General features: G+C 47.8%; 1 protein-coding gene across 1 annotated transcript in view; it reads left to right on the top strand.

The window, feature by feature from the left end:
• The window catches only part of LOC136627330 (zinc finger protein 271-like), a 95,277-nt gene that overhangs the window by 13,938 nt on the left and 61,415 nt on the right, over positions 1-19,924 (top strand). The window lies entirely within an intron of this gene.

Here is a 19,924-nt window from a genome sequence, read left to right as displayed (position 1 = left end):
TAGTTATTAGATCTCCCCCTAGTTATAGACCTGGGTATAATAGATGATGGAAGAGATCTCTGTACTGTCCCCTGATATATGTATACATAGTTTTTAGAGCTCCCCCTAGTTACGGTCCTGGGTATAATAGATGATGGAAGAGATCTCTGTACTGTCCCCTGATATGTCTATACATAGTTGTTAGAGCGCCCCCTAGTTACAGTTCTGGGTATAACTAGGAGATCTCTGTACTGTCCCCTGATATATGTATACATAGTTATTAGAGCTCCCCCTAGTTATAGACCTGGGTATAATAGATGATGGAAGAGATCTCTGTACTGTCCCCTTATATATGTATACATAGTTTTTAGAGCTCCCCCTAGTTACGGTCCTGGGTATAATAGATGATGGAAGAGATCTCTGTACTGTCCCCTGATATATGTATACATAGTTATTAGAGCTCCCCCTAGTTATAGACCTGGGTATAATAGATGATGGAAGAGATCTCTGTACTGTCCCTTGATATATGTATACATAGTTTTTAGAGCTCCCCCTAGTTACGGTCCTGGGTATAATAGATGATGAGAGATCTCTGTACTGTCCCCTGATATATGTATACATAGTTGTTAGAGCGCCCCCTAGTTACAGTTCTGGGAATAACTAGATGATGGAAGAGATCTCTGTACTGTCCCCTGATATATGTATACATAGTTATTAGAGCTCCCCCTGGTTACAGTCCTGGGTATAACTAGGAGATCTCTGTACTGTCCCCTGATATATGTATACATAGTTGTTAGAGCGCCCCCTAGTTACAGTTCTGGGTATAACTAGATGATGGGAGAGATCTCTGTACTGTCCCCTGATATATGTATACATAGTTATTAGAGCTCCCCCTGGTTACAGTCCTGGGTATAACTAGGAGATCTCTGTACTGTCCCCTGATATATGTATACATAGTTATTAGAGCTCCCCCTAGTTACAGTTCTGGGTATAACTAGATGATGGGAGATCTCTGTACTGTCCCCTGATATATGTATACATACCGTGTTTCCCCGATAGTAAGACACCCCCGATGGTAAGACGTATCTGGGGTGTCAGGGGGGTCGGCCAATGTAAGCCGTACCCCGAAAGTAAGACATACCGTAGAAAAAAAAAAATCATTACTCACCTCCCCCGGCGTTCTGTCGCGCTCCGGCAGGATGTCGCTCGCTCCTCGTCCCCGGCGCAGCATTGCTTTCTGAATGCGGGGGCTTGAAATCCCCGCCTCCAGAAAGCTAATACACACGCCGTCAGCCAGTTACAGAATGGCTGTGATTGGCTGAAGGCGCACGTGGCTTCAGCCAATCACACTATTCAATGACATCATTGAATGGCTGTGATTGGCTGAAGGCGCACGTGGCTTCAGCCAATCACACCCATTCAATGATGTCATTGAATAGTGTGATTGGCTGAAGCCACGTGCGCCTTCAGCCAATCACAGCCATTCAATGCTGTCATTGAATGGCTGTAACTGGCTGACGGCGTGTGTATTAGCTTTCTGGAGGCGGGGATTTCAAGCCCCGCATTCAGAAAGCAATGCTGCGCCGGGGACGAGGAGCGAGCGACATCCTGCCGGAGCGCGACAGAACGCCGGGGGAGGTGAGTAATGATTTTTTTTTATTATAAGACATACCCCGAAAGTAAGACATAGTCTGGCTTTTGGGGATAAAAAGAAAGTAAGACACTGTCTTACTTTCGGGGAAACACGGTAGTTATTAGAGCTCCCTCTAGTTACGGTCCTGGGTATAACTAGATGATGGGAGATCTCTGTACTGTCCCCTGATATATGTATACATAGTTATTAGAGCGCCCCCTAGTTACAGTACTGTATATAATAGATGATGGGAAATCTCTGTACTGTCCCCTGATATATGTATACATAGTTTTTAGAGCGCCCCCTAGTTACAGTTGTGGGTATAACTAGATGATGGGAGATCTCTGTACTGTCCCCTGATATATGTATACATAGTTATTAGAGCTCCCCCTAGTTACAGTTCTGGGTATAACTAGATGATGGGAGATCTCTGTACCGTCCCCTGATATATGTATACATAGTTATTAGAGCTCCCCCTAGTTACGGTCCTGGGTATAATAGATGATGGGAGATCTCTGTACTGTCCCCTGATATATGTATACATAGTTATTAGAGCTCCCCCTAGTTACAGTCCTGGGTATAACTAGATGATGGGAGATCTCTGTAGTGTCCCCTGATATATGTATACATAGTAATTAGAGCTCCCCCTAGTTACAGTCCTGGGTATAACTAGATGATGGGAGAGATCTCTGTACTGTCCCCTGATATATGTATACATAGTTATAAGAGTGCTCCCTAGTTATAGACCTGGGTATAACTAGATGATGGGAGATCTCTGTACTGTCCCCTAATATATGTATACATAGTTATTAGAGCTCCCCCTAGTTATAGACCTGGGTATAATAGATGATGGAAGAGATCTCTGTACTGTCCCCTGATATATGTATACAATGTTTTTAGAGCTCCCCCTAGTTACGGTCCTGGGTATAACTAGATGATGGGAGATCTCTGTACTGTCCCCTGATATATGTATACATAGTTATTAGATCTCCCCCTAGTTATAGACCTGGGTATAATAGATGATGGAAGAGATCTCTGTACTATCCCCTGATATATGTATACATAGTTATTAGAGCTCCCCCTAGTTATAGACCTGGGTATAATAGATGATGGAAGAGATCTCTGTACTGTCCCCTGATATATGTATACATAGTTATTAGAGCTCCCCCTAGTTATAGACCTGGGTATAATAGATGATGGAAGAGATCTCTGTACTGTCCCCTGATATATGTATACATAGTTTTTAGAGCTCCCCCTAGTTACGGTCCTGGGTATAATAGATGATGAGAGATCTCTGTACTGTCCCCTGATATATGTATACATAGTTGTTAGAGCGCCCCCTAGTTACAGTTCTGGGTATAACTAGATGATGGGAGAGATCTTTGTACTGTCCCCTGATATATGTATACATAGTTATTAGAGCTCCCCCTGGTTACAGTCCTGGGTATAACTAGGAGATCTCTGTACTGTCCCCTGATATATGTATACATAGTTATTAGAGCTCCCCCTAGTTACAGTCCTGGGTATAACTAGATGATGGGAGAGATCTCTGTACTGTCCCCTGATATATGTATACATAGTTATTAGAGCTCCCCCTAGTTACAGTCCTGGGTATAACTAGATGATGGGAGATCTCTGTAGTGTCCCCTGATATATGTATACATAGTAATTAGAGCTCCCCCTAGTTACAGTCCTGGGTATAACTAGATGATGGGAGAGATCTCTGTACTGTCCCCTGATATATGTATACATAGTTATTAGAGCTCCCCCTAGTTACAGTCCTGGGTATAACTAGATGATGGGAGAGATCTCTGTACTGTCCCCTGATATATGTATACATAGTTATTAGAGCTCCCCCTAGTTACAGTCCTGGGCATAACTAGATGATGGGAGAGATCTCTGTACTGTCCCCTGATATATGTATACATAGTTATAAGAGCGCTCCCTAGTTATAGACCTGGGTATAACTAGATGATGGGAGATCTCTGTACTGTCCCCTGATATATGTATACATAGTTATTAGAGCTCCCCCTAGTTATAGACCTGGGTATAATAGATGATGGAAGAGATCTCTGTACTGTCCCCTGATATATGTATACATAGTTTTTAGAGCTCCCCCTAGTTACGGTCCTGGGTATAACTAGATGATGGGAGATCTCTGTACTGTCCCCTGATATATGTATACATAGTTATTAGATCTCCCCCTAGTTATAGACCTGGGTATAATAGATGATGGAAGAGATCTCTGTACTGTCCCCTGATATATGTATACATAGTTTTTAGAGCTCCCCCTAGTTACGGTCCTGGGTATAATAGATGATGGAAGAGATCTCTGTACTGTCCCCTGATATGTCTATACATAGTTGTTAGAGCGCCCCCTAGTTACAGTTCTGGGTATAACTAGGAGATCTCTGTACTGTCCCCTGATATATGTATACATAGTTATTAGAGCTCCCCCTAGTTATAGACCTGGGTATAATAGATGATGGAAGAGATCTCTGTACTGTCCCCTTATATATGTATACATAGTTTTTAGAGCTCCCCCTAGTTACGGTCCTGGGTATAATAGATGATGGAAGAGATCTCTGTACTGTCCCCTGATATATGTATACATAGTTATTAGAGCTCCCCCTAGTTATAGACCTGGGTATAATAGATGATGGAAGAGATCTCTGTACTGTCCCTTGATATATGTATACATAGTTTTTAGAGCTCCCCCTAGTTACGGTCCTGGGTATAATAGATGATGAGAGATCTCTGTACTGTCCCCTGATATATGTATACATAGTTGTTAGAGCGCCCCCTAGTTACAGTTCTGGGAATAACTAGATGATGGAAGAGATCTCTGTACTGTCCCCTGATATATGTATACATAGTTATTAGAGCTCCCCCTGGTTACAGTCCTGGGTATAACTAGGAGATCTCTGTACTGTCCCCTGATATATGTATACATAGTTGTTAGAGCGCCCCCTAGTTACAGTTCTGGGTATAACTAGATGATGGGAGAGATCTCTGTACTGTCCCCTGATATATGTATACATAGTTATTAGAGCTCCCCCTGGTTACAGTCCTGGGTATAACTAGGAGATCTCTGTACTGTCCCCTGATATATGTATACATAGTTATTAGAGCTCCCCCTAGTTACAGTTCTGGGTATAACTAGATGATGGGAGATCTCTGTACTGTCCCCTGATATATGTATACATACCGTGTTTCCCCGATAGTAAGACACCCCCGATGGTAAGACGTATCTGGGGTGTCAGGGGGGTCGGCCAATGTAAGCCGTACCCCGAAAGTAAGACATACCGTAGAAAAAAAAAAATCATTACTCACCTCCCCCGGCGTTCTGTCGCGCTCCGGCAGGATGTCGCTCGCTCCTCGTCCCCGGCGCAGCATTGCTTTCTGAATGCGGGGGCTTGAAATCCCCGCCTCCAGAAAGCTAATACACACGCCGTCAGCCAGTTACAGAATGGCTGTGATTGGCTGAAGGCGCACGTGGCTTCAGCCAATCACACTATTCAATGACATCATTGAATGGCTGTGATTGGCTGAAGGCGCACGTGGCTTCAGCCAATCACACCCATTCAATGATGTCATTGAATAGTGTGATTGGCTGAAGCCACGTGCGCCTTCAGCCAATCACAGCCATTCAATGCTGTCATTGAATGGCTGTAACTGGCTGACGGCGTGTGTATTAGCTTTCTGGAGGCGGGGATTTCAAGCCCCGCATTCAGAAAGCAATGCTGCGCCGGGGACGAGGAGCGAGCGACATCCTGCCGGAGCGCGACAGAACGCCGGGGGAGGTGAGTAATGATTTTTTTTTATTATAAGACATACCCCGAAAGTAAGACATAGTCTGGCTTTTGGGGATAAAAAGAAAGTAAGACACTGTCTTACTTTCGGGGAAACACGGTAGTTATTAGAGCTCCCTCTAGTTACGGTCCTGGGTATAACTAGATGATGGGAGATCTCTGTACTGTCCCCTGATATATGTATACATAGTTATTAGAGCGCCCCCTAGTTACAGTACTGTATATAATAGATGATGGGAAATCTCTGTACTGTCCCCTGATATATGTATACATAGTTTTTAGAGCGCCCCCTAGTTACAGTTGTGGGTATAACTAGATGATGGGAGATCTCTGTACTGTCCCCTGATATATGTATACATAGTTATTAGAGCTCCCCCTAGTTACAGTTCTGGGTATAACTAGATGATGGGAGATCTCTGTACCGTCCCCTGATATATGTATACATAGTTATTAGAGCTCCCCCTAGTTACGGTCCTGGGTATAATAGATGATGGGAGATCTCTGTACTGTCCCCTGATATATGTATACATAGTTATTAGAGCTCCCCCTAGTTACAGTCCTGGGTATAACTAGATGATGGGAGATCTCTGTAGTGTCCCCTGATATATGTATACATAGTAATTAGAGCTCCCCCTAGTTACAGTCCTGGGTATAACTAGATGATGGGAGAGATCTCTGTACTGTCCCCTGATATATGTATACATAGTTATAAGAGTGCTCCCTAGTTATAGACCTGGGTATAACTAGATGATGGGAGATCTCTGTACTGTCCCCTAATATATGTATACATAGTTATTAGAGCTCCCCCTAGTTATAGACCTGGGTATAATAGATGATGGAAGAGATCTCTGTACTGTCCCCTGATATATGTATACAATGTTTTTAGAGCTCCCCCTAGTTACGGTCCTGGGTATAACTAGATGATGGGAGATCTCTGTACTGTCCCCTGATATATGTATACATAGTTATTAGATCTCCCCCTAGTTATAGACCTGGGTATAATAGATGATGGAAGAGATCTCTGTACTATCCCCTGATATATGTATACATAGTTATTAGAGCTCCCCCTAGTTATAGACCTGGGTATAATAGATGATGGAAGAGATCTCTGTACTGTCCCCTGATATATGTATACATAGTTATTAGAGCTCCCCCTAGTTATAGACCTGGGTATAATAGATGATGGAAGAGATCTCTGTACTGTCCCCTGATATATGTATACATAGTTTTTAGAGCTCCCCCTAGTTACGGTCCTGGGTATAATAGATGATGAGAGATCTCTGTACTGTCCCCTGATATATGTATACATAGTTGTTAGAGCGCCCCCTAGTTACAGTTCTGGGTATAACTAGATGATGGGAGAGATCTTTGTACTGTCCCCTGATATATGTATACATAGTTATTAGAGCTCCCCCTGGTTACAGTCCTGGGTATAACTAGGAGATCTCTGTACTGTCCCCTGATATATGTATACATAGTTATTAGAGCTCCCCCTAGTTACAGTCCTGGGTATAACTAGATGATGGGAGAGATCTCTGTACTGTCCCCTGATATATGTATACATAGTTATTAGAGCTCCCCCTAGTTACAGTCCTGGGTATAACTAGATGATGGGAGAGATCTCTGTACTGTCCCCTGATATATGTATACATAGTTATAAGAGCGCTCCCTAGTTATAGATCTGGGTATAACTAGATGATGGGAGATCTCTGTACTGTCCCCTGATATATGTATACATAGTTATTAGAGCTCCCCCTAGTTATAGACCTGGGTATAATAGATGATGGGAGATCTCTGTACTGTCCCCTGATATATGTATACATAGTCATCAAGCTGTCTTCTTTTTAAACTAAATCATCCCAGTTTTGATAGCCTCTCTGGATATTGTAGTCCGCCCATTCCAGTAATTACTTTAGTTGCCCACCTTTGTACCCGCTCAAGCTGTGATATGTCTTTCTTTTGTCCACAATATCCCATGTGTGGTCGGACCAGTGCCTTGTAAAGAGGAACAACAATGTTCTCGTCATGCGATCTCTTTTTTCACGCTGGTTGCCCCAGTTAACCCCTTAATGACACGGCCTATTTTGGGCTTAAAGGGGTTGTCCCGCGGCAAAACATAATTTTTTTGTTTTGTTTGCACAGACCCCCACTTAGTAAACAGTAAAACCGCTGCCGTTTGTTATTTTTTTTAATTTTTTTTTAATTCTCTTACCTGGATCCCCGTTCTGCAGCTGTGAAGATTCTTCTGTCCAAGATGGCTGCCGCTGGTCTTCTCCCATGGTGCACCGCGGGTCTTCTCCCATGGTGCACTGTGGATGTTCTACTCCAGTCTGAGCTCCACTGCCGATTACAGCCACCTCATTGGTTGATCGGCACCACGTGATGGGGGGCGGAGCTACGCGATGACGCGGAGAAGAGGGAGGAGCCAGGACGCAGCTTGTGAGCCCGGACCATCCAGAAGAGGAATCTTCAATGCGCAAGCGCGACTGTTCCTGCGACCAGAGGAGAATGATGGTCGCCGCCATGGAAACGGGGACGCCAGCATAGGGGGGGGGGGGGGGGGGGAAACCCCTGTAGGTAAGTAAATAACTTCTGTATGGCTCATATTTAATGCACGATGTATATTACAAAGTGCATTAATATGGCCATGCAGAAGTGCTGAACCCCACATGCTGCCGCGGGACAACCCCTTTAAGGACGCAACGATTTTTGGTGGATTTTCTTCATTTATCAAAAGTCATAACTTTTTTATTTTTCTGTCAATGCGGCCGTGTAAGGGCTTGTTCTTTTCGTGGCGAACTGTAGTTTTTATCGGTGCCACTTTTGGGTACATTGACTATATTGTAAAACTTTTATTTTATTTTTTTTTATGATAGCAGGGAGAGAAAACACATCAATTCTGCCCTAGATTTTTGGGGAGTTTTTTTATTTTTATTTACAGCGTTAATTATGCAGCATAAATGACACAATCCATTTTTTCTGCGGGCCGGTACGGTTACAGCGATACCAAAATTCTTACTTTTTTTTTTTTAGATTCTCCCACTTTTCTGCAATAAAACCCCCTTTTTTTGGAAATCTTTTTTTTCCTCTATAGCTGCATTCAAAGTCCTGTAACTTTTTTATTTTTTGATGTACGGAGCTCTATGAGGGCTTATATTTTGCGAGACGAGCTGTAGTTTTTATTGGTACCATTTTGGGGTACATACAGCTCTTTTGATCACTTTTATTGCGTTTTTAGGGAGGCAAAATGCTAAAAATTACCACTTTGACTCTTTTTTAGCATTTTTTTCAATGCTTTTTTTTCCGTGCACAGTCAAAAGCATGTGCAGCTTACTGTACGGATCATTACGGACGCGACAATACAAAATATGTGCCATTTTAATTTTTTTTAACCTATTTTTATGCTAATATGAGAAAAAGCATTAAAAAGGGTTTTTTTAACATATTTTTTAAAATTCATTTTTTAAATCTTTTTTTTTTTTTACACTATTTGTGTCCCCCTGAGGGACTTACAACACTGCCCTGATGATTGCTGTGATAAGGCATGGCAGGGATACTGCCCTGCCATGCCTTATCGCTTACACAGCGATCTCAGGCACTGGCAACACAGGACGCCAGTGTCTGGCATCCTGTTGCCATGGCAACAGGCCGGGCTCTCTGCGATTATATCGCGAGAGCCCGGCAACTTCACAGAGGGAGCGCGCTCCCTCTGTGAACCAATCCCATGCCGCCATATACATAGATCGCGGCAGGGAAGGGGTTAACACTGGGGGTCGCATATCTGATGCACACCCGCTGCTGCAGCGGGAGGCTGGCTGTGACTGACAGCCGTCTCCCGCTGCGGGATAGCGCAAGAGCACATGTGATCTCCGCTATCCCCAAGACGTAAGTTTGCGCCCTGTTGAAGAAGGGGTTAAAGGGGTTTTCTCATTAGGAAAAAAATCAATACTTACCTATTCCTCCCCAGGCAGTCTTCTTACCTCATCCTCTCCCCACCGATCTTCTCCTGGCTTCTCCAGTCCCCTGGGTCACGTCATCTCCAGCCGTCCAGATCCTCTACTTCCTGTTTTGGAACGTCCATTAGCTGCAGTGAATGCTATGAGTGACGTAGGTTTCACTGCCTAGCAGCGAATGCTGAATCCTCTGCAGCCTGCTTTAGTGCACATTCGCGATATCTCGTCGTCACGCAGTCACGCTAAAGCAGGCTGCCAAGGGTTCAGCATTCCCTGCTAGGCAGTGAACTCTATGTCACTAGTGACTGGGTACACTGAGCTGCAGGAAGCAGAATGCTGGCAATGTGTGCTACGTCACAGGAAGAAGAGGATCCGGCCGGCTGGAGGTGACATGACTCGGGAGACTGGAGGAGCCAGGAGAAGATCATTGAGGTGAGGATCTGGTAAGAAGACTGACTGGGGAGGAATAGGTGAGTAAGATTTTTTATTTTTAATGACAGAATCCCTTGAAGTTTACAGGCCACAAACTTCATGTGTTTTATTTTTTTACAAGATTTTTAGCCGCTCATGTTTTTCACACAATGCTGTTAGTCATGTAGTGGACAGGAGGAGAGAGGAGAAGGGACAATACCTATCGGTCCCGCCTCTGTCCTCGATCACTCTGCAGTATTGCAAGCTTAAAGTCGTTAGAATACAGGCTGATTTATACATAGCTTTCCCGGACTTCTACACGCATGTGAAGCAAAATCTCAAATCATCCACCTGATCCGTTCTAACGCACTCCGGACCTCTGCAATACTCCTACAAATAACGCTGCCACCACCAGCTTTGGCATCGGTAAACTGGAAGCCGAATTATGAACACAAACTTCACCGTTATGGTTTGTTGTAAAATGGACAAGGCTGACTTTTCAATTGCAGATTTAATCTAGAAAAGGCCTCGCAGTGCAATATATCTGATTTGTACAAAAATATAAAAAGGTTGTTCACAGGACAGAAGGAAATACAGTAGAATACACAAGACAGATTTTTAAAATAAACTGGTGTAAATAAAAGAAAGATACCGGATTTGGATATTGGTCCAATGTTCCAATACATGCAGAGTCACTGAAGTGAATGGGACAGCCTTATGCTAAGGCGTATCGGATTTTGAATTTACGCCCTGTTGTGGGAAGGGGTTGAAGCCATATGCTAAGGCGTATCTGTAGGATCTGACAATTTGGGGCCTGTAAGGTCCCACATAGAGATGAGCGAACGCGTTCGTCCGAGCTTGATATTCGTGCGAATATTAGGGTGTTCGGGATGTTCGTTATTCGTAACGAACACCATGCGGTGTTCTGGTTACTTTCACTTCCTTCCCTGAGACGTTAGCGCGCTTTTCTGGCCAATTGAAAGACAGGGAAGGCATTACAACTTCCCCCTGTGACGTTCAAGCCCTATACCACCCCCCTGCTGTGAGTGGCTGGGGAGATCAGGTGTCACCCGAACATAAAAGTCGGCCCCTCCCGCGGTTCGCCTCAGATGCGGTGTGAGTTAGATGAGGGACAGTGCTGTTTGTACCGGAGCTGCTGTAGGGAAAGAATTGGTAGTTAGTGTAGGCTTCAAGACCCCCCAAAGGTCCTTATTAGGGCCACTGATAGCTGTGTGTTGGCTGCTGTAAGCAGTGGCAAATTTTTTTTTCTCAAAATCGCCTCTGCAGACCGTTGCACCTGGCATTAGGGACAGAAGTGCTGCATAGGCAGGGAGAGTGTTAGGAGTGAGTGTAGCCTTCAAGAACCTCAACGGTCCTTTCTAGGACCATATTTATCCGTGTGCAGTACTGTCCAGGCTGCTGTTAGCTGTGCTGCATTTTTTTTTGCTTCTCAAAATCGCCTCTGCAGACCATTGCACCCTCCATTGATACTGCAGGGAAAGAATTGTATAGGCAGGGCCACAACACAGTTATTATTCATAGAATATACGCAGTGCTGCCTTTTGGTGGGAAAAAACTGAAAACAAATCTATTTGTCCAGCCTCTGTCCGTCCTAAGGGCGGTGGACACGTGTGAGCTGCTTGAACAACATTGCTAAATCAGACGCACCCAGCTACGCTTTACTGCTGGCTTCGCCATTTGCTTTCCTTAATTGGGAAAAAAATACCTGCTCTGCCAGAGTTATAATAACTCTGCTACCCTCACGTTCTGTGACACATAAGCAGGGACACAGCACAGTTATTAAACTTCTCATGTTCATTGAATATACGCAGTGCTGCCTTTTGGTGGAAAAAAACTGAAAACAAATCTATTTGTCCAGCCTCTGTCCGTCCTAAGGGCGGTGGACACGTGTGAGCTGCTTGAACAACATTGCTAAATCAGACGCACCCAGCTACGCTTTACTGCTGGCTTCGCCATTTGCTTTCCTTAATTGGGAAAAAAATACCTGCTCTCCAAGAGTTATAATAACTCTGCTACCCTCACGTTCTGTGACACATAAGCAGGGACACAGCACAGTTATTAAACTTCTCATGTTCATTGAATATACGCAGTGCTGCCTTTTGGTGGAAAAAAACTGAAAACAAATCTATTTGTCCAGCCTCTGTCCGTCCTAAGGGCGGTGGAGACGTGTGAGCTGCTTGAACAACATTGCTAAATCAGACGCACCCAGCTACGCTTTACTGCTGGCTTCGCCATTTGCTTTCCTTAATTGGGAAAAAAATACCTGCTCTCCAAGAGTTATAATAACTCTGCTACCCTCACGTTCTGTGACACATAAGCAGGGACACAGCACAGTTATTAAACTTAGATAATTCATTCACTAGAGGCAGTGGGGCCTTTCGTTTTCCAAAAAGGGCAAAAATTATATTTGGCCTGCAGTCTTGCGCCAATTTATTTCCTGCCTGTGAAATCAAATCACTGGTAATACAGCATGCTGAGGGGTAGGGGTAGGCCTAGAGGACGTGGACGCGGCCGAGGACGCGGAGGGCCAAGTCAGGGTGTGGGCACAGCCCGAGCTCCTGATCCCGGTGTGTCGCAGCCGACTGCTGCGCGATTAGGAGAGAGGCACGTTTCTGGCATCCCCACATTCATCGCCCAATTAATGGGTCCACGCGGGAGACGGTTATTAGAAAATGAGCAGTGTGAGCAGGTCCTGTCCTGGATGGCAGAAAGTGCTTCGAGCAACCTATCGTCTACCCGCAGTTCTGCGCCGTCCACTGCTGCCAATCCGAATCCTCTGTCTGCTGCTCCTCCTTCCTCCCAGCCTCCTCACTCCACTACAATAACACCTGCTCAGGAGCGGGAACACTCCCAGGAACTGTTCTCGGGCCCCTGCTTAGATTGGGCAGCAGCGGTTCCTCTCCCACCAGAGGAGTTTATCGTCACTGATGCCTAACCATTCGAAAGTTCCCGGGGTCCGGGGGAAGAGGCTGGGGACTTCCGCCAACTGTCTCAACAACTTTCTGTGGGTGAGGAGGACGATGACGATCAGACACAGTTGTCTTGCAGTGAGGTAGTAGTAAGGGCAGTAAGTCCCAGGGAGCAGCGCACAGAGGATTCGGAGGAAGAGCAGCAGGACGATGAGGTGACTGACCCCACCTGGTGTGCAACGCTTACTCAGGAGGACAGGTCTTCAGAGGGGGAGTCAAGGGCATCAGCAGGGCAGGTTGCAAGAGGCAGTGCAGTGGCCAGGGGTAGAGGCAGGGCCAGACCGAATAATCCACCAAGTGTTTCCCAAAGCGCCCCCTCGCGCCATGCCACCCTGCGGAGGCCGAGGTGCTCTAAGGTCTGGCAGTTTTTCACAGAGACGCCTGACGACCGACGAACAGTGGTGTGCAACCTTTGTCGCGCAAAGCTCAGCCGGGGAGCCAACACCAACAGCCTCACCACCACCACCATGCGCAGACATATGATGGCCAAGCACCCCGCAAGGTGGGACGAAGGCCGTTCACCGCCTCCGGTTTGCACCCCTGCCTCTCCCCCTGTGCCCCAACCTGCCACTGAGATGCAACCCCCCTCTCAGGACACAGGCACTACCGCCTCATGGCCTGCACCCACACCCTCATCTCCGCTGTCCTCGGCCCCATCCAGCAGTGTAGTTCAGCGCACCGTTCAGCCGTCGCTTGCGCAAGTGTTCGAGCGCAAGCGCAAGTACGCCGCCACGCACCCGCACGCTCAAACGTTAACCGTCCGCATAGCAAAATTCATCAGCCTTGAGATGCTGCCGTATAGGGTTGTGGAAACTGAGTCCTTCAAAAGTATCATGGAGGCGGCGGCCCCGCGCTACTCAGTTCCCAGTCGCCACTACTTTTCCCGATGTGCCGTCCCAGCCCTGCACGACCACGTCTCCCGCAACATTGTGCGCGCCCTCACCAACGCGGTTACTGCCACGGTCCACTTAACTACGGACACGTGGACAAGCACAGGCGGGCAGGGCCACTACATCTCCCTGACGGCACATTGGGTGAATTTAGTGGAGGCTGGGACAGAGTCAGAGCCTGGGACCGCTCACGTCCTACCCACCCCCAGAATTGCGGGCCCCAGCTCGGTGCTGGTATCTGCGGAGGTGTATGCTTCCTCCACTAAAGCACCCTCCTCCTCCTCCTCCTCCTCTGTCTCGCAATCAAGATGTGTTAGCAGCAGCATGTCGCCAGCAGTCGGTGTCGCGCGGTGTGGCAGCACAGCGGTGGGCAAGCGTCAGCAGGCCGTGCTGAAACTACTCAGCTTAGGAGATAAGAGGCACACGGCCCACGAACTGCTGCAGGGTCTGACACAGCAGACCGACCGCTGGCTTGCGCCGCTGAGCCTCCAACCGGGCATGGTCGTGTGTGACAACGGCCGTAACCTGGTGGCGGCTCTGCAGCTCGGCAGCCTCACGCACGTGCCATGCCTGGCCCATGTCTTTAATTTGGTGGTTCAGCGCTTTCTGAAAAGCTACCCACGCTTGTCAGACCTGCTCGTAAAGGCGCGCCGGCTCTGCGCACATTTCCGCAAGTCCCACACGGACGCTGCCACCCTGCGCACCCTGCAACATCACTTTAAGCTGCCAGTGCACCGACTGCTGTGCGACGTGCCCACACGGTGGAACTCTACGCTCCACATGTTGGCCAGGCTCTATGAACAACGTAGAGCTATAGTCGAATACCAACTCCAACATGGGCGGCGCAGTGGGAGTCAGCCTCCTCAATTCCTTTCAGAAGAGTGGGCCTGGTTGGCAGACATCTGCCATGTCCTTGGTAATTTTGAGGAGTCTACCCAGGTGGTGAGCGGCGATGCTACAATCATTAGCGTCACCATTCCTCTGCTATGCATCTTGAGAAATTCCCTGCAAACCATAAAGGCAGCTGCTTTGCGCTCGGAAACGGGGGCGGGGGAAGACAGTATGCCGCTGGATAGTCAGGGCACCCTCCTGTCTATTTCTCAGCACATACAGGAGGAGGAGGAGGAGCATGAGGAGGATGAGGAGGAGGAGGGGGAAGAGACAGCTTGGGCCGCTGCTGACGGTACACCGGCTGATTGCCTGTCATCCTTTCAGCGTGTATGGCCTGAGGAGGAGGAGGAGGAGGAGGATCCTGATAGTGATCTTCCTAGTGAAGACAGCCATGTGTTGCGTACAGGTACCCTGGCACACATGGCTGACTTCATGTTAGGATGCCTTTCTCGTGACCCTCGCGTTGCACGCATTCTGGCCACGACGGATTACTGGGTGTACACACTGCTCGATCCACGGTATAAGGAGAACCTGCCCACTCTGATTCCCGAAGAGGAAAGGGGTTCGAGAGTGTTGCTATACCACAGGACCCTTGCGGACAAGCTGATGGTAAAATTCCCAGCCGACAGCGCTAGTGGCAGAAGGCGCAGTACCGAGGGCAAGGTAGCAGGGGATGTGCGTAGATCGAGCAGCATGTACATCCCAGGTAGTGCAACAGTCTTTAAGGGCCTGGCCAGCTTTATGTCTCCCCACCAAGACTGTGTCACCGCTCCCCAGTCACGGCTGAGTCGGCGGGAGCACTGTAAAAGGATGGTGAGGGAGTACGTAGCCGATCGCACGACCATCCTTGGTGACGCCTCTGCCCCCTACAACTACTGGGTGTCGAAGCTGGACATGTGGCCTGAACTAGCGCTGTATGCCCTGGAGGTGCTTGCTTGTCCTGCGGCTAGCGTCTTGTCGGAGAGGGTGTTTAGTGCGGCTGGGGGAATCATCACAGATAAGCGTAGCCGCTTGTCAACCGACAGTGCCGACAGGCTAACACTCATCAAGATGAACAAAGGCTGGATTTCCCCAGACTTCTGTTCTCCACCAGCGGACATCAGCGATACGTAAGCAATACGTAGGCTGCACCCGCGGATGGAAGCTACGTTCTCTCTCACCATCCAAAACGGGGACATTTCTGCTTCATCAATCTGTGTCTAATATTCCTCCTCCTCCTCCTCCTGCTCCTCCTCCTGAAACCTCACGTAATCACGCTGAACGGGCAATTTTTCTTAGGGCCACAAGGCTCACTCAAATAATTTTTCAGAACAATTTTTATAAGTTTCAATGCGCTTAAAAGCATTGGAACTTTAACTTGAACCAATTTTTCGTTACACTGGGCTGCCTCCAGGCCTAGTTACCACTTAAGCCACATTAACCAAAGCGATTAATGGGTTTCACCTGCCCTCTTGGCTGGCCATGGCCAATTTTTGGGATGTACATTAGTACTGTTGATACAGCAATTTTTGTGGGCCCTCGCCTACAGTGTAATCAAATTAATTTTTAGCCCACCTGCATTACAGCTGACGTTACCTCAGCTGTGTTGGGCAATGCAATGGGATATTTTTATGTACCGCCGGTGGGTTCCAGGGAGCCACCCATGCTGTAGGTGCACACTGAGTTTTTAATACATCTGTACACTTCTAAAGAACCCGTCTGACTGGGGCATGCAGTGTGGGCCGAAGCCCACCTGTATTACGCACGACATTACTACCTCAGCTGTGTTGGGCAATGCAATGGGATATTTCTATGTACCGCCGGTGGCTTCCTGGCACCCACCCAGGCAGTGGGTCCACAGGGAGTTTAACCTACATGTGTCCACTTGTAAAGAACCCCAGTCAGACTGGGGCATGCAGTGTGGGCCGAAACCCACCTGCATTAACCCTTTCCAGTCCACTGTGTGACCTGTGAAGACATTAGGGTTTAAGGCTGTACAGCTCCGTTGTTGGTAGACGTCCGTCGGGGTTCTCTTACTGTATATTGCCAGCCTCTCTGCTGTCGGAGCCTATCCTACATGTCAGCTCATGCAGTACTGGCTTTAGCCAGCATATAGCGCCGTTGTATAACAGCAGAAAAAGAGTAAGCCCCCTAGGAAAACCATATACAAATTGGATTGGAAAGGGTTAAGCACAACATTACTACCTCAGCTGTGTTGGGCAATGCAATGGGATATTTCTATGTACCGCCGGTGGCTTCCTGGCACCCACCCATGCTGTAGGTGCACACGGACTTTTTACTACATCTGTACACTTATAAAGAACCCCAGTCAGACTGGGGCATGCAGTGTGGGCCGAAGCCCACCTGCATTAAGCACGACATTACTACCTCAGCTGTGTTGGGCAATGCAATGGGATATTTCTGTGTACCGCCGGTGGGTTCCAGGGAGCCACCCATGCTGTGGGTCGACAGGGACTTCACAATAGGGAGTTGTACCTGCCTGTGTCTATGAATTAAAAAGCCCGGTCTGACTGGGGCATGCAGACACCTTGACAGAATGAATAGTGTGTGGCACATAGGTTCCCCATTGCTATGCCCACGTGTGCAGCTCCTGATGGCGGTGGCACAGGATTCTATTTCTCATTGCTTCTGTACAGCATTGTGGGCTATCGCTCCGCCACTTTTAAAGAGGGTCGCTGCCTAGCCGTGCCAACCTCTGCAGTGTGTGCCTGCGGTCCCTCGTCATGGCAGACGCAATTCTAAATAGACATGAGCGTGGTGTGGCATGAGGGCAGCTGAAGGCTGCCCAGGGACACTTTGGTGTGCGCTGTGGGGGGGGAGGGGGGGCGGTTGGGCAGCATGTAACCCAGGAGAAGTGTCAGTGGAGTGTCATGCAGGCAGTGATTGTGCTTTGTTGTAGCTAGTGTGGTGCTTAGCAAAGGTATGCCATGCTAATGAGGGCTTTTCAGAAGTAAAAGTTGTTGGGAGGGGGGGGGGGCCCACTCTTGCCGGTATTGTGGCTTAAAGGAGATGTCCCGCGCCGAAACGGGTTTTTTTTTTTTTTAAACCCCCCCCCCGTTCGGCGCGAGACAACCCCGATGCAGGGGTTAAAAAACCCACCCGCACAGCGCTTACCTGAATCCCGGCGGTCCGGCGTCTTCATACTCACCTGCTGAAGATGGCCGCCGGGATCCTCTGTCTTCATGGACCGCAGGGCTTCTGTGCGGTCCATTGCCGATTCCAGCCTCCTGATTGGCTGGAATCGGCACGTGACGGGGCGGAGCTACACGGAGCTACACGGAGCCCCATAGAGAAGAGGAGAAGACCCGGACTGCGCAAGCGCGGCTAATTTGGCCATCGGAGGGCGAAAATTAGTCGGCACCATGGAGACGAGGACGCCAGCAACGGAGCAGGTAAGTATAAAACTTTTTATAACTTCTGTATGGCTCATAATTAATGCACAATGTACATTACAAAGTGCATTATTATGGCCATACAGAAGTGTATAGACCCACTTGCTGCCTCGGGACAACCCCTTTAATAGTGGGACCTGTGAGCTTGAGATGCAGCCCAACACGTAGCCCCTCGCCTGCCCTATCCGTTTCTGTGTCATTCCCATCACTTTCTTGAATTGCCCAGATTTTCACACATGAAAACCTTAGCGAGCATCGGCGAAATACAAAAATGTTCTGGTCGCCCATTGACTTCAATGGGGTTCGTTGTTCGAAACGAACCCTCGAGCATCACGGGAAGTTCGTTCCGAATAACGAACACCCGAACATTTTGGTGTTCGCTCATCTCTAGTCCCACATTATAAAAGGACCCTCAGAACACTCCTTACCCCGCCCCCTCTGCTGTCACTGGAGAGTTGGGGTGGAGTCCTGTATTCCTGGTGGAAATCATATTTCCCAGTTTTCAGTCTTATCTCGACGGGAAAGCCCCCTCAAACGTGAATTTGGGCGTGGCATATTCTTAGTCCTGATTTTACATATGGTTTGAGCCCACGCACGGATGGGTTGACATCCATATTTTCCCAGATATGCAGTTCTGGGTGCTCTGAGCCTTGGACCTCAATGCCTGTAGATGAGTTTTGTTCGGCTGGTCAGCCCGATTCTGAAAATCTAATTCATATCTGGCTAAGACCTTCATTCGCCCAAATATCCTTTATTAAATGATTTCCTTCTGATGTGAACTTGGCACCAGGATGTCTGCGTGAACCATCCAAGGTGCCAATCCATGCCAGGAGGGGCCTATTTAGCATCTCCTTGTCAGTAGCTGGTGGGACAAAGGGCTTCCTGTCCTCCTGTAGATCGAAGACTTGCCAGATACAAAAGAGAGGAATGAGAGGTTAGAACACTGAATTCATCCAGCTTTCCCAGGGCCTGACAAATGACAACCATAGCATAGAAGCTGAGATAGGCCCAAGGCCTGAGACACACAATGCCTGACAGCCTGAAGTCTCTACACCACCCTGTGCTACTTATCTAGGAAACTGCCATCCAGAACTCATTATGGTCAACGGGGTCTGTCCAGTACCTTATCCTCTGTATAAGAATAGTAAGTCCTAGTGGCTGAAGGATCAGATCCCTCTGACCACCAGGATGTAGACTCCTCTGTATAAGAATAGTAAGTCCTAGTGGCTGAAGGACTAGATCCCTCTGACCACCAGGATGTAGACTCCTCTGTATAAGAATAGTAAGTCCTAGCGACTGAAGGACCAGATCCCTCTGACCACCAGGATGTAGACTCCTCAGTATGAGAATAGTAAATCCTAGTGACTGAAGGACCAGATCCCTCTGACCACCAGGATGTAGACTCCTCAGTATAAGAATAGTAAGTCCTAGTGACTGAAGCAGCAGATCCCTCTGACCACCAGGATGTAGACTCCTCTGTATAAGACTAGTACGTCCTAGTGGCTGAAGGACTAGATCCCTCTGACCACCAGTATGTAGACTCCTCTATGTAAGAACAGTAACTCTTAGTAGATGGAGCAGATTCTTCTGACCACCAGGTTGTTGATTCATCTGTCTAAGAATAATTAGTCCTAGCGGCTGAAGGACCAGATCCCTTTGACAAACAGGATGTAGACTCCTTTGTATAAGAATAGTAAGTCCTAGTAGATGAAGGACCAGATGCCTCTGATCACCAGGGTGTAGAAGATGCAATTGTTTGCAGGGCAGGGTGAGGCTGGAGGGCGCCCCCTGCAGGTTGTTTTGGTGGCCATTTGTATGACCTTCAGGATGTTTTCCATCTGTCATCAGGAATGTATTAGCCGTTCCTCACTAGTGATATTTGTTATCTTTGAGACGGCAGCGTGTAACGGGTTTCACTATAGAAGCGGTCGGCCTACTTTCTGCTACAGATTGGGCCCAGACGGGATAGGGCG

This window comes from Eleutherodactylus coqui, chromosome 5, assembly GCF_035609145.1.
Source record: "Eleutherodactylus coqui strain aEleCoq1 chromosome 5, aEleCoq1.hap1, whole genome shotgun sequence".
NCBI classification, from domain to species: Eukaryota; Metazoa; Chordata; class Amphibia; order Anura; family Eleutherodactylidae; genus Eleutherodactylus; species Eleutherodactylus coqui.
This window is presented reverse-complemented; position numbering and strand designations above follow the sequence as displayed.